This window comes from Chinchilla lanigera, unplaced genomic scaffold, assembly GCF_000276665.1.
Source record: "Chinchilla lanigera isolate Chin_1 unplaced genomic scaffold, ChiLan1.0 scaffold00010, whole genome shotgun sequence".
In the NCBI taxonomy this organism is placed as follows: Eukaryota; Metazoa; Chordata; class Mammalia; order Rodentia; family Chinchillidae; genus Chinchilla; species Chinchilla lanigera.
This window is the reverse complement of record NW_004955411.1, coordinates 35,097,293-35,113,654: the sequence shown is the minus strand read 5'-3', so window position 1 is coordinate 35,113,654 and position 16,362 is coordinate 35,097,293. Positions and strand designations below refer to the sequence as shown.

Genomic DNA, 16,362 nt, shown 5'->3' with positions numbered 1-16,362 from the left:
CTCCACCCGGCCGGCCTGCCCCTGCCTCGACCCCCTGCGCGCTCCGGGGGCCTGGCCGGGCTCGTCCTTCTGTGCCCCCGGGCACGGAGCGGGCCGAGCAGAGCTCACCCCAGAGCCGTCCACTGGCTGCGCGTCCACTGTGTGGCGGCCGGCCCAGGCTGGGGCACCCAGCGGGAAGGAGGAGACCCTGCATTTCAGTGAGGGGCGGCCTTGGTGACAGGCAGGAAAGGCACGAGAAAGGAGTCGTGGGGGCCGTTGTGCGCTGTGCGTGTCCGGTTCCCCGTGGAGGCTGGCCGGAGCGGGTCGGGAACTCATGGTGCACGGCTCTCCGCAGCCGTCGTTTGGGGGTGAAAGCGCACCTGGCAGCAGACTTCCCTGGAGTCCCGCGCCAGGCTTGCCAGGGTGGCTGGCACAGGGTGAGAAGTCGAGGCCCTCGCATCCCTCAGTGGGACATTAATCGAATCCCTTAGGACGGAAGTGAAAACGTGGGCTTGTCTTGCAGCACTGGACAGTGTTGCTCTTCCTACCTCATTAACTTCTCGCTTCACACCTCATCGAACGGTTCGACTTTAACCTGTGCTTGTTAAGCCTCTGGCCTCCCACTCTCCATTTTTGAGGCTCATAATTTACATGATTCTTGGGAGTTGAAAAGATAGGAACTCTCCTATCCCGCCCTGGTCGTATACCCGTCGCTCCCGCTCCCCACCCCACCACTTCCTCAGAAGCAGCCTCTGCCCGCGGCCTCGTGACTCCTCTTTGCTTTGAAGCATCTCCTTCCTCTCCAGGTCTTGCCCACGGTCTGTGTTCTCTCCCTGGACACATTCAGTTCTTTTCCCAGTCACCCAAACCACACCTCCCGTGTGAAGTCTTAATCAGGTCTTGCAGAAGAACGGTGTAAGCCGCTTCTCAGGGACCTCATCACTGTCTGTGACGCTGTGTTGTGTTATGCGCAGAGCACTCTCACCAAGGGCTTGCCAGGCCCTGGCTCGGTTCAGGGGCGCTGTGTGTGTAGAGGGCACAAGATGAGGTCAAAGTCCAGTGGGGGAGGCGCTCAACAGAGGCGCCCCACGGTGTGACCAGGCCTACAGTTTAAGTCCGGGCCTTGAATTACTAATGGAAGAGTCAGAACGGTGGGCTGAGGGGACACTCGAGCAAGGACTTGACGTTTCTCAAGAGTTTGGCATCTTTTGTCCTTCTGTGGGTGTCCTCCAGTGTCCTGTCCCTGAACCTCTTCACCGCACGCTGTACTTTTCCTTCCAGATTCACTCTCCGCGTGTATTATTTCTACTGTGGTCTGTACAAGACTTACTCTTGTGCAACAGTACAACTAAAGAGAGTCACAAGAAAGACTTCCAGAACTGCTTTACAAAATGGCAAGAATGATAGACTAAGTGTGTTCGGAATGAGGGGGGTTGGTGACAATGTGTCTAATTGTAACATATTTAAAAACATTTTAAGCATTCACCGTATTTGTTGATCACACTTCATACATCTAACTTCCCCCAAGTTTCTAGACAGCAAAGATCTTGAATTTGTTTCATTTCCCCCTACTTCACAGTTGAATGAAAATACTCCTTCAAACTGGAAAGACCAGCTATCTAATTCGTCTCTCCACTTCTGGGAATGGAGCTCAAGGTCTGATATCTCTCTGGGGACAAATCTTGTTCCTTTCGAGCTTCACCTCAAGATAGGGTGTAAGATAAGCTGAATGTACCATTAAGAATTGAAATAACATTTGCACATTACTTGTTGAACTCTTTGAATCTTGTTTGAATTTTGTTTATTCAGAACACTGATCAGCAGTGTTACGAGGTTCTTGGTTACTTTGCCCCAGGTACCTACCAGATTGGTAAAGGAGAGCAAGTTCTGTTCTATTTTCAGGACGACTTTCTGGGTGGATGAAAACTGCATGAAATAATTGGGTTGCTGAGCGTTTCTTATCACACTGCTTTTTTAAAGGTGTTGAGGCACAAGAATTCTACAATTATATCGCCGTTTTAATCAAAGCTAATGCTGCTCTTAAAACAGTCTGTTATAACAAAAGAGAAGTGAAGCGTAGTCCTCATGTAATGCTTTCCCTCTTTGCTCATCCCCTTTCACCAAGCCACACAGAAACTGGGTCTAAATATGAAGTACTCTTGCGATGAGAAATTCTAATCTTAGAGCACTGTGAAATGAGGACAAATGATAGATGGTGGATAAACACTGCCCTCTTTTATTATGATCACCTTGGGACCTTTACATTTTTTACGTTACTGACTCTGGAAGTATTCTGTCAGAGCTCTTCACCTGCAAATTTTGCAGGCTACATGTGGCATAAAAATATCACTGTGATCCTTTGCTTTCCCTTCTATTTTTTTTCTCCATATGTGCTTCTGTTTGTTTGCTTGCCCTGCTTAAACAGATAGTTACTGTGATTCCCATGGGCAAAGTTCTTTTTTAGGGGGTTTTGTAGAGGACCAGACATGGTCTCCATGATTTATGCATCTTTATGCAGCTCTTGGATGCGTGCTGCATCTTTTATAGGTTGTCAAGCCACCTAAAAGACAGCAGCTTTGAAAATATAGGGCTCGTTTGCACAGAAGAGACGTTTCCTCAGGGCCTGGCTTCTCTCTTATCGGAGATGTGTTACTTGACATTTAATATGCTGGCTAGGAAAGGGACTTCTGAATCACTAAGCCAAGAGCCAGTGATGTGCTGGCTTGGCTTGTTAGTCACAGATCCTTTGGAACAATGTATGAGTGTGTGGGGGGGCTGTTTCCTCTTCTATAAAACCATATGGCAGAATTTGGTCTTTCTCACTTCTTGTCATCCTGCTTGTAGTTTTCTAATTCTGTGCTTGTCAGCAGGAAGGAGGAGGGGAAGTGGCATAGCACGCCCCCTGTGATATCCAGCTGCCTCAAGAGTCCTTATTCTTTATGCAATCTTTGAAGACAGGTTTGAATTCCCCGTGAAATACAGCTCAGCAGCAGTCCGCAGCCCCTTTGGGTTTTGTGTATGTACCTTCACTCCCCCACTTCAGGAAGCAGCATGCATCTGTCCTCTCACGCTGTCCTCAGGAGGCAAAGCATTTTCATTTTAAACAAAGTCGTTGAGGGTAATTGAATGAGCACCAGCAATATGTGGGCGTGAAATAGCAGTTGCTTAGTTTCATAAAGAAAAGCAGGTTTTTATTACAACTTCGATGTGCCTTCTGTGGGAAATAGGGCTCTGTACCCTTTCCCAACCCTGCAGTTAGCTCCTCAGAGGAACTGCTAATGGAGCGAGTCTCTATTGTTTCTCAGTGACTCATGGTGGAGATTTTATGTTTTTGAGTGTAATTTGTCCAGTTCTTTGCTGTAAGGGAAAGAATAGCTTGTCAGTGTTCATGAATAGAATCGGATTCCTTTTTGGCCTGTGAGGAGAATGAAGGCCTCCTGGTTAAAGAGATGGCCAAGGGTAGTGGGCATTTCAGTTTCCCCACAATGCAAGGGAGCCTGTGGAGTCCTGAGTCCTCTCTGTGTTTATAAGGAGGTGGGAGGTGGCTTCACAGAAAGTAGTAGGAGCCACTTCATTACTAGGAGCCGTAAGCAGGAATCTACCGGTGTTGATCAGTTTCTTTTAAAAACAGCTGTTGGGTCTTCTAGCTATCTCATGATGGTCCCAAAAAAGTCCTGGGGAGTTTTCTGCTAAAAGGGGATGGGGAATATTTGCTCAGAAGAAGTTTTTATCCTGCCCACATGATTGAAAGAAAATTGTGTTTTAGGAATTACATTCTATGGCCATATGTCATTTAATAACAAGCGGGCTTGCTAGTTGATGGCGTAGTAGGTAAATTTGACCTATGAACTTTGAGGCCATGTATGTGTAAATTATTTTCCTAATGGAGGGGATCAAACCCAGGGCTTTGTGCATGCTGGACAAGACTAGGAGCTTTATTTATTTTGGACACACCGCTGAATATCATTCCTGTGTTTGAGGAATTCTCTATCTTTCTGAGAAAGAAAATCAATAAAAAAGTATCTTTTTCTTTCACCTAAAGCACCTTCATGGAGCTACACCTGCATGAGTGTTGGGGTTGTACCTCACAGATGTGGGGAAAGAGGTGGTCTGAAGAGTGTTGAGAGGCGTGGCGGGCAAGGCTCCAGCCGTGCACAGCACCTGTGCCAGTAATGTGGCAGTGTAGTCCACACCCTCGGGTCTGGAAGGGGTGTTCTTGCCCTTGAGATGCCGTAAGCTAATAAATCTTTAATCAATTCCTTTTCTGCTTAACTAGCTGGAGTGGTTTCTATTGTTTACAGCGAAGAACCTCGATACACCAATAAATTAGAACTGGCAGTTCAGAAGGTTACAACTGTAACTTTCCCTTTCCAATTTTGCTTGGGTCTATTTAATTCAGATTTTGGAACATGATGATTGGGGCCAAGTGAGCTATGGGCTGAGGGACCTTTCCCTGACAAGATAATAACATTTAGCTTCAGATACTAAATTACACAAATCTGCTAACTTATCTCTGGAGACACCAAGCCATTTTTCTTGGTACTGTGTGCCCGGGGGATCAGGCAGGAAGGGGCTAGTTTATGCTGTGGTCACAAACAGTGCTCCAGTCTCTGGGCCCATACTTCCAGGCTTGATTCTTACTGCTGTGTGTATCCATTGCAGATCTGATTGGTGTGGCCCTGCTGTGTAGCTGTCCGTGCCCTTCTGGACCCTGGGCTGGCAGTAGAGCCACCATCCGGAAACTCATCACCATCCGGAAACTCATCCAGGCAGGGTGAAGCAAGTTATTTAAATAAATAAAATCACAAGTGTAAATGAGCTGAAGACCTCCGATAAGTGGAGGTCCACCTCCGATCACCTTGGCAGAAGAGGGAATGTTCTGGCAGATCTTACTAGATAGTATTATTTTTAAAATTTTTAACTAGTACATTTGCAGTGCATAATGTTTACATTCCTAGTGTGGAGCTGGTACATGCATATGACACATCTTTGTTCTTTTCTCATGCCCTTCTGCTCCCCTTTCTCCACCCTCCCTCGACCTCTTGGTCACCTTCCCTTTTGCAGAATATCTATCTCTCTGTTTTCTGTCATCTTTTATTTTGTGCTTTAATTTATTTATATTTTGGGTTTCTCATTTTTTAAAAAAATTTTTTTTTTAGTACTGGGAATTGATCTCATGAACGTGTACTTGCCAGGCAGGCCCTGTGCTGCTGAGCTATATCCCTGGACCTGGGTTTCTCATATTAGAGAAACCATATGATATTTTAGTTTGTGTACCTGATTTATTTCACTTACTATTGTGGTCTCAAAGTTCATCCATTTTCCTACAAATGACTCAGGTTTATCCTTCTTGATGGCAGAATTGTACTCCATTGTGTATAAATACCACACTTTATCTGTTTATCTGTTGGTGGACATAGAGATTGCTTCCAGGATTTAACTATTATGAATTGTGCTGCTATAAACATGAGTATGAATGTTTATATTATAATAATATAATTACTTTATATTATATAATAATATAATTACATTATATTATTAAAAGCCTTAGCCTGGAAGCAGTACACACCGCTCCTCCTCACACTCCAATGGCCAGAGCTGGTTACTTGGTCCCACCCAAGGTCAGAGGTGCCATCTTGCTGCGTGCAGCTGCCCTACCAGCCACCACAGTATGGTGACCCTTCAGTTATCCGTAATAGACAGAGATCCTCTTGGTCATGTTTCATGTTCACACTGTGAACACCTTGCTAGATCTGCACATTTGACAATATTGGGTAAAGCAAGGTTGGCCCTTTTAAAATCTAAAATAAAGCAGGTATCTGAATTTTGATGCAAGGTAAATATAACCAGAATTGATTTACATCTTATTGACAGTGTTGTGGGGCCTCCTGGATTCTGAAGACAATGATTGTTGTTGAGATTATTTTAGATTTTTTTGTGCAGGGCAGTAGAAGGAGGATGAGGTCTGCCAGTCTCTTTTTCTGGGGACACGGTGAAGCAAGTTATTTAAATAAATAAAATCACAAGTGTAAATGAACTGAAGACCTCTGATAAGTGGAGGTCCACCTCTGATCAAGCTTCACATCTAAATCCATCTTCACAGTGATCACGTACTCATTTCTATTTGGAGCTAACTAAAGGACTTTCAAATGTATTTTCAGAACCTAGCTGTAAATTGGAGGCAATATACGTGTTGCATCTCTTTTCTTCTTATGCACAATATGAAAGCAAGCAATTTTAGTTTATTTTTCATCTACTTTGAATGGAGCCCAACAAATTACTTTTAAAATCCTCTAATTAGCAAAATACTGGCTCATTGAGCTCAGAGTGATTAGGCTGTAGGAGGCACTTCATCTTCAGCAGTTCTGGAACTAGAATACTCGAGAAGTGAATAAAGGTAATAGGTTGGATCCTGGGACCTGTTAGATTACATGGATTTAAAATGTGAAAACATTTTGGTCTGATACAGCCTCACCTGTAAGTGAGGCTTTTTGTGTGCGTGCTGGGATTGAACTCATGCATGTGTGAGGCAAGTGCTGTACCACTGAGCTACATCCCCAGGCCCTGAGGATCCTAATGTTATACTTGAGATCAGAAGTTTAGATGCTGAGCCAGTTGTTGTGGTGCATGCCTGCAAGTCACAAGTTTGAGCCCAGCCTGGGTGACTTAGTGAGAATCTGTTTTAAAAACATTAAAAAATAAACTAGTAAAAAAGGGCTGGGGATGTAGCTCAGTGCAAAGTCCCTGGTTCAACCCCTAGTACTGAAAAAAAAGTTTAAATTTTGCTGTCTGCCTATTTAATGTGAACAAGGAGCATGGCTTCTCTGAACTTCAGTTTCTTCTTCTGTAAAAAATAATTAGGAGTACATAACTCCCATGGTTGTAAAGATTAAGAGTATGGAGGTGGCAATACCTAGCAGGTCCTGGCACATGGAAAGAGCTCAGTTAATGAAGGTTGTCTGTGTTTAACCTTGTGTGGGCAGCAAGGATGCTGGTCTGTGAGTGTCAGAAAGTTACAGGTGTGTGTTTGTGGTGTATAAAGTCTGGATTCACTGTGATTTCAATATTTGTAATTCCTGAAGCTTAAAGTATATGTAATATGTTCAAAGATAAGAAGAGCTGGATATTTTAAAACTCTGAAATAAAGGCTAGCAGCAACTAGTACGTTTTTGTTACTGTTTATATTGACCTTATAATTTAAATGGAGAGGGAAGAAGACACTGTACTAGGGGAGTTGCCTGTATTCTTTCATTTAACTTTTAGAACAAAGCTGTGAGGTGGGAATTTGCCCTCATTTTGCAGGCAAGGAAGCCAAAGCTCAGGGACATTGATGAATTACATAAGACATAACTAGAAGGGATGAAATAAAGCTGTAAACTCACAATTCATATCTTTTTCAGTTTGCCCACTTTTAGCAATCAGCCTGCACCTACATTCATAGGGACCAGGAGCTAGGAGTGATTTTTACAGATGGAGCATTTGCAATCAGTTTGATGTTAGAAATATTAACTTTGAACCCCACTGAAACAAAATGCTATCAAAGGTAAATAAACTCCATTGTTGTCATTAGTAGATCCACAGTACTGAAAATTGTGTAAAATTATTATTACGCTTTGAAACTCATCATTTAAATTATTATGAAAATTTGGCCTCTCTTTGTTTCTATAAGTATCTATTTAATACCTTTAATTTTATTTCTTAGCTCACAGAGCCCAGAGTGTTTACTCTCTGGCTCTGCAGAGAATATTTTCCAGCCCCTGCTGTAGGAGTGGGCTCAGGGCCCACCTAACTATGACTATTTGGTGTAGGTGCAAAAGCAACGCCAGTGGCCTCAGTCAAGTTCAGGGGACTCTTGTGGCATTGTCTTCTCATCTGTAGCATTTGGAGGCTGGTCTTAGACTTCCAACAGGTGCTGAGAAAATGCTTTGGTACAATGCTTCTGTCTGGTGCAAATGCCATCATAAAGTCTTGAGAGTCCTTGTGCTGTGACATTGTCATACAGTGAACACTAAAGTGGTTTAAGTCTTGGTTTTCTCTACTGTTATTACCTGATACCCGTCTTTTCTTTTCCTTTCTTTCTTTTTTTGGGAGGACAGGTTTGTTCAGGCTCACATGGTGTCCACCTTTGCTTACACAACTGTTGGTTTGTTGGGCAGATTCTATTATAAAACTCAGATGACCCTACCTTTTCCAGCTTCTAGAATGACCTTTTCTCTTAATACTCAAGTTAAAATGCCTTGAACCATGTGCGATAAGTTCATTCCTTTCCTTTTGTCAGATACTTTGAGAACATCTAGGCTTACATTTTCTGGTCCTTTCCTCTCTGAATCTTGCTGCAAGTTGAGCGTTTTACCTCTGGCCTGCAGTGACCGCTTTCTCAGTTCTCCATGGCAAGGCCACGACAGGCCCCACCACAGGTGTCAGGGAAATGCAGGGACATACCTCTGTGACAGCACAAATAGCAACCTGAAGTGCTTCCTTACCGTGTGCTTCGCTGCTGGTTTCTTATCGTCTGCCTTGCCTCCTTGGGCTCCTGCTTTCTCTTATGCACACATCAGTCCCTCTCTTCCACTGTCAGGCCTCAGAGCCCCACTCCCACCCCATCTCTTGAGCGTCCAGCAAACAAATTCCCACATTATGCCGTTTTTTTCACTAAAGCAATTTAGCTTCTTCTGTCTTGCCTCTCCACCCAGGCCTGGCCTGAAGATAAGTTATGCCACTCTGGCAGAAGGCAGAATTGGCTGCAATCAGTGTTTGTTTTCAATAATTGTGCTTCTCCCATCCTCTCTACTATTAGTGCGCAGATATGCTCAGCACACTGCCTTGGACATAGCGTGCACTCATTTGGAGTTGACTGTTGTTAGGAAGATGATACCTGCTTAGGTCCAGTGCTGGTTCCTACCTATGACCACTGCTCTGTATGGCACAGGGAAAGATATTAGTGGTATTTTGGGAGGAACAATATATTGCTTTGGACAGACCCCCTTTTTCTTTTATATATGTCTTCATTTTATTGTTTGACTTTTGGGGTCCCTGGTGAGCTGTATTTCTTTCTGCCTGCCACAGAAATGAGTTCGCGAAGAGAGTGCTAAAACGAAGAGTGGCATTCAAAAGTGCCCAGAAATGACCCAACAGTTCCACTATTGATCTAGGAGAATTAAAACCATACATTTATGTAAAATTTATTTATGTACATGAATATTTATAGCAACAGTGTCGATACTATCCAGAAACTGAAAGCAATTCAAATGTCCACGAGGTGAAGAATTGATGCATAAAATGTGCCATATCCATGCAATGGACTCTCACTCAGCCACAGAGAGGAATGAATTACTGGTATATGACAAAATGAAGATGAACCTAGAGAACATTATGCTAAATGAAAGGAAGCAGTCACGAGAGGCCACATATTGCATTTACTCCATTTTAACAAAATGTCCAGAATAGGCAAATCTATAGAAGTTGCAGACTAGTGGTTCTCGCAAGCTAGGGTAGAGAGAATAGGGGGTGTCTGTTCCCGAGTAGAGGGTTTCTTTTTGATGTGATGAAAACATCCTGGAATTAGGTGGTGCTGGTTGCTTTACATATATATATATATGTAAAAGGTCACTGAACTGTACATTTAAAGTAGTCATAATGTGTTACCCAGAAAAGGCCCACAAACCTCTTAAATGAGTAACAGGCATGAAGCTCTACACTCTTGCTCAGCTCAGATGAAGGCAAATGAACTGTGAGAGAGCTGGGGATCCCCGCCCGTGATGGCACGGGTGTGTTCGGCAGAAATGTGGAGCCCATGCATTCGCTTGGTACCTAGCACCTGCCTTGGCCTCTCAGGAATGATCACCTGGATCACGCATCCTGGGTCCTGTGATCTTATGGTGCAGTCTCCTAACAGCTCCCCAGGCCTAGAAGATGCATTCAGAATCAGACACACAACCCCCAGCATTAGGAACCCAGGAGCTTGCTGTTTGTAGATGAAGGAGAACCACAAGCTGCCATGGCTGTGAGCTTGCTGGCCTCCTGCTGCATTCCTTTTTTGCACAAAGCACTGGCACAGAGCACCAAAGGTTTTTTTCAAAAGATGTCGACATGTACCCATCAGTCTGTTTGGTTTCTTATTCCGGTTAGGACTTCAGCTACCGTGGCTCTTCTTTCTCACCTAAATGACCACTGTTGCCATATTTGCAGTGACATCCCAGGCATTTTGGAGGGTATTTGTGTTAAAGGAACAGCAGTTATACCCCTACAGTGCCTTGCTTTTAGACAGTTCTTTCTAGCTTACAGTCTTGCTGTGTTGTTATCCCAAATGGTTCTTTTGACAGCCTTATGAGTGACATGGATGTTACTTCCACTCTGCCAAGAGGGAATCTGGTTACACTATTGGTGCAGGATAAATTGAAGTTATAACCCAGGTCAGCTAGGGTCAGACTTACTGTTGTTCTATTCTAACTACCTCTAGACTGAACCTAGATTTCAGAAAAATATGCTGATTACTGGAGATTTTAGGTTTGATATTAAGGCCTCTTAGATATTTTCCGAATCAACTAATATACTTTAGAGCTTAGTTTTAGCTATTTTTGTCAGGTTGGAATTTCAAGTATGCCTTACATTGCTTAAAAACATTTGAATTGATTATATAATTATGATAAGGAGTGTTCTTTTGAATAGTGAATATTCATTTTGCACAGAAATAGTAAAAAATAAAGTAGCTTATTTAATGTGCACCTAGAGGAACCTCAATCAGGAGCAGATAGCTACATTAATTTGAAACTCAAATGCTTGAATTTACTTGGGTACCCTGGATACTGAGTTGTTTTGGAAAAGCTGAATGCCTAGGCCTTATTCTTGGACAAGGAATGTTCTTATTTATAAAATCAAACCACCAGGACGGACTGGAGCCTGCTTAGCACACATGGCATCGGCTCCTTCCTTGCTACAATGATAGGTTGAGACAAGCAGCAGCAAAAATATACTGTCTATATGTGTAATTGTTATCTCAAACATACAGATTAGCCGGGAAGCCGAGAAGTGAAATAAAGACATGCATATTTGGTGAAGTCATTAACTTAATAGGAAGAACAGAAAATGCCCTTAAAATTTTCTTTTTAAATGTTTTAATAATGAAACCGTATGGAATGGGAGAAGTAGAGCAAGGGAAATTGGAAATTCAATGTTCTGTCTTTTATCCAAGGAATTCTTAGGTTATAGTTATTTTCAACCAAAACTTTTAAATTTAAAAATAGAAGTGAAGAAACAGGAACAGATTGGAATCTGGAGGAAAAAAATGTAGAGAAAGAGAGATGTAACAGGGAGGCTCTGTACAGGGAGCACTTATGTTCCTTTCTTCTGATTTCCTCAGCACTGTGCAGATGACCAGGCAGTTAAAGCTTGAACTGAGTTCGCAACAGTGGTTCTCATTTTTTGAGTTACCAAAATGTGATGAAGACAGTTGGATGGAAGCTTCAGAAGCACTGCAGAATTCTGAGCATCTGCACGTGCATACACATTTGTGAACAGTTGATCTTAGAGGGCTCATGCCCTCGTGAAGGCCTGAACTCATACTGTGAGAGCAGATCAGAATCACTCATAGGAGTTTCAGAATACAGACGCCTTATCCAGTCTGGGGAGCACTGAGTCTAGACATAAACAATTATGGTGGGGATGGCTGATTGCTAAACTTGGAGTAGATGGTTCAGTAACGTGTTCACCTTTCACCAAGAGCTGCCCCGGTACAATGGGCTTCTCTTTTCTAGAATGATGTCACCCTGGCCTGGGCTAAGCTGAGCCTCCACGGAGGTGGAGCTGTAGGCAGCAGTCTATGGGGAGCCTCACTCCGTCCCCTAGGCCTGGCTCAGCTGCCTCCTCTTGGTGTGGATGGGAAACCTTCAGCCGGTCCGATCTACTTCCTTTGGTCTCCTTCGGCTACACCTGGAAGAAGAGCCATGTTTGCTTTTTTAAATGCTAGCTAATGGCTCCTCTCTGCCGTAGATTTTTGTGTTATTTATTTATTTACTGACTTCTTTATTTATCTGTAAATAAGTGCTTGCTCTGTGCTGTACAACTGATCAGTGCTAAACAAATTTCTGAAAGTAGACAAATTCAAAACTTCTTGAGAAAATACAGTAAACCTGACAGAAGTTATGGGTCATCGTTCTTGTGTCCATGTCCTGATTCATATTTATATTCCTCTAGCTATGCATGAGATTATCCCAGGTTCTTTCTAAATTGATTGCTAACGTTACATTTTTGTCTGACTGCGCACCTGTGTAATTGCTACAGCTGTTTAATTAACAAGTTGAGTGAAGCCTCATATCCAAAGTCACTGTTTGCAGTAAGTGGGTCAGTTATATAAAAGGTGGTTAAAGCAGTGAATCACAAAAACATGGGCATGAACAGTCTATTTTAACTGAAAACATGTGCATATGTGTTCATTTGCCAATCCTTTTTTGTGCGTATGGTTGGTGTTTTATTCTTTCTTGCAAAAACCCATCTAAACTGCATCACCCACCCTTTCCAGTTTTGGTGGCTTCAAAGTGGAGCAAGAACATCACACTTCTGAAGTAATCTGAGTGTAGAATTCTCAAGATTATAGTGACTTCTTTTTTTTTTTTTTACAGTTATTTCATCCATACCTAATACAACAGTGCTTTAAAAGAGCACGAAGCCCTTACTGACTTGATTTTTTATAGAAAGGAGAACATGTTTTCTTCTGTGCATACATTTCACGGCTTTACCTAAGCTTCAATTAAATTGTGTCATTTCAATAACTAGTACCGCTGATATGAATTGTTTTGGGAACAAACCAAATGACTCCTGGTAAAAATAAACTAAACCATTATCAGCAGGAGTGCACATGGAGAGAAATTCTGAGTGCTAATTCATTTAAGTTGGTTTTGTAGAGACAGATTAAGAGTTCTACGATAATTCCTACTTATGTTGAAAAAATAAATATTGTACATCATGTTTTAAAATATATTGGTGCTACTTTACTTTGCCTGTAAAATAAATCCCTGCAAGGAGAACTGCACTTACCAAATTTCAAAAGAATCTGCAGAACGTTTCTGCACAAGATGGATAATAAAACCTGGACCACAGCAGAGTCAAGCAAACAATGATCTCTGTGGTGCCTGCCTCTTGTGTGGATCTACCCCACTATGAGCATCATTTGAGCTTTACCTGAACAACTACTTTAAAAAAAATTTAACCAATAAAAATTACAGCAATAAATAGTTATAGTTCAAGGTTATGTGCCAACAGTCTTTAGCATTTTGAGAACTAATTTTCAATATTGTAAGAAAGCTCTGTTCTCTTTTTAACCAGATTAGAGAAAACTTTATGGTTTTAAGGTATGGAATATGCATAGATTTAGTTTAAAGTTTATAATTACTCATATTTAAATATTTAACCTTTAAAAATCTCTTGGAACAAATGCTAATTTTTACTGAAGTGTTTTAAATGATCAGAAATGCTTTCTTGCAGTTTCAAGGTTTCTGCTAAACTGCTTGTCATTCTGATCTTTATTTTAGTTTGAACAAAGGTGAATCAAAGACATTGAGGATTTATAACAATTTATTTCCACCAAAATAAAGAGTATATTTAGCTAGATTCAAGTATTACTGTAAAGCCCTGTTAGTGAATTTTCTTTCTTTTTTCCAAGGTAATAAAAAAAATTGTCCTCAACTTCAAGAGATGTATCATGTTCTTTCCCCCTGACATTTAAATCAGTGTAAAAATGTCCCTTGGAACCAGTTCTGTGGGGGACTGTGAAAGAGGCACAACATGTGGTGCCTTTATAAGGCTGTAGTCTGCTCAGACTGATGCTCTTGGATCAGATCACACCAAGTGTTTGATTAAGTATAAAGTGAGAAGTAAAAGTAATAATTGCCGAAGTACCTGCTTAGCATGGTCCATTTTGTACAGGGTCGCGGCTTGAGAGGTTAGGACATTTGAGGGCAGTATGTGGCATGAAAACATGACCCTCAAGAATGAGTAGAGTTTGAACTGATCAGTGAATAAGGGAGAAAGTTCTAAGAGAGAAGAGACTTGGCTAAAGGTCAGATGCATTTAGAAAATAGACCAGGCGGGAAGACCTGTCATGTAACCAGAATTTCCTTCTGGTCTTTATCGCCAAGTCTTCTATTGACCCTGAAATGGATCTCCAGGGATCCTCCCTCACTGGCTTGTCATGTGAGAATCCAATGAGATCATGCATGTAGCATCTGGCATAAATAAGGGCCAAGTGAACATTAGCTGTTTATTTAAAGCTGGGAGGAAGACTTTACCTTGATATGAAGCAGGCCCTATAATTAATAGCAGGAGATCATCCAGTGAGCTGTTGTTATTGTTCATTGGAGGGAGGCCAGATTGAAGAGGAGAATCAGCAACACCTGAGTGTGAATCTTGCCCCTGACATTTACTGGCTGTTTGAATTTACACAAAAAATTCCATCTCTCTGAACCTCTGTTTCTGTTTCCTCATCTGCAAACATGACCATCATGTGCAACAGTGGTCCTTGGTTACATTTCTTTTCTTTTACTGTTGAGAATCCCTGTAAGGATAATGGTCTGTTGTAACCTTCTGTTTAATCTCTGATCATGTGGCATCGGGAAGATTCTGGGAGGATACAATCATAATGATAACCTTCTTTTACCAAGTATCTTTTAGGGGCTTGTATTAGTGAGGATAGGTTAGGTTATGCTGCAATAACAAACATCCATCATTTTAAGTTTTAGTGGATGAAAACAACAAGCTTTTATTTCTTGCTCATGCTACATATCCAGTGCGGGTTGGTGGGGGTGGTAAAGGGAAGGTCTGGACTGTTGGTTGCATTCAGAGACTCAGATTGACCCCCAGCTGCTACTTACATAAACCTTTGCCATTCATCAGAAAAGCCTGAATCCTTTCCCCTGACACATTCTCATTGTCCTGTTTCACTCCTGAGGATTCATTATCCTTGATATTTTCAGAGACAATGATGAATTTCTTAGTGTGCTTCACATCTTATAGATAAAGAATATCTTTTTTTTTAAGTTTTAAAAATAAAAGGAGGAAAACATTAACAGACAACCTTTTTTAAAATAGCAAAAGAATAGTACAGACAATACAGAGTTACAAAGCGGTAGGAAATTAACAATGTTTGTTGTATTACATATTGGTATCTTCAAAGTGGTTTCTCATGAAAACAGATAGAGACATGCAATATTGATCAATCAAGGACTCATTGACAGTTTCTTTCAGCAAAGAAATAGAAGACAGTAGAACAACTATGTTAACTATCCTGTATATGCATACATACAAAATGTCTCCTTTCCCTTCTCTTTTCCCACATCCCAGTTGCCCTTTACCCTTGAGTGCTTTCCTATCATTTCACAATGTCTGTCATACCTCCTAGTTTAAATTAACTCTTTCAGGTTTTACACTAGTGAAACAATGCGGTGCTTGCACGTGCAGGTCTGATTTATTTCACTTATGAGTATGGTCTCTCGTTGTGACCATTTACCTATAAAGACCTCAAATTTATCTTTCTTTATAGCTGAGTAATATTCTATTATATTAGATAAAGAATTTCATAATGTTGTCAACTGTTATATCAATGACTCTACCAATATAAGACCTTCACAGTGGCTTTATGTGGCAGACCCTTCTGAAGCTACCTGGCAAGTTGTGTCTATATGATCAAGAAAACTAGATGTGGGCAAAATAAGACTTTGAGAGCTGGCATGGAGGCAGCATGGTGTAGCAGGCAAGTAAGAGAATAGCTGTCGAAATCTCATCCATGTCACCTCCTACTCTGTGACTCTGGTACGTCATTTCACTTCTCTGAACTTCAGTTATAATATGAAGGAGTTGGTCTAGATTATCCTTGAAGTCTCTTTCAATGTAAGGACTTGCTACAAATATAACACAAGTAAAATAATTTTAAAGCTAAAGATAGTTTGCATTCTCTGGAATATATCTATATCTATATCGATATCTATATCTATCTATCTATCTATCTATCTATCTATATATATATATATATATAAGACTTCCCTTGTGGAAGGAAGTTTGTTTTCATCAATGCAGGCAATATTACTCCTTCCTCATACTATTAAGAAATGTATTCAGAATTTTACTAACTTAGACCTACTATAGTTATTTGCACATTTGTCCCCATTATTTTTGTCAAGGAAAAAGTAACTAGGCCAAGGTCAGCTATCACTCCAGCAACTTTACTTTGAACCTTGGGGACTTTCATTCTCATTCAGCAAAGAACCCCAGGACCAGAGAGTCACACATCAGCAAACCCTGTAACAAATGACCTTGGAATGGGTCTGCTTCTTTCAGCAATTCTTCTCATTCCTTAAAAGGGCCACTTGGTGATACACAGGGTGGATTTTTTTC

The 16,362-nt window shown here is 41.5% G+C and overlaps 1 protein-coding gene across 4 annotated transcripts in view; it reads left to right on the top strand.

The window, feature by feature from the left end:
• Positions 1-16,362, top strand: part of Mettl24 (methyltransferase like 24) — a 104,801-nt gene that overhangs the window by 1,056 nt on the left and 87,383 nt on the right. The gene's annotated exons all lie outside the window — the stretch shown is intronic.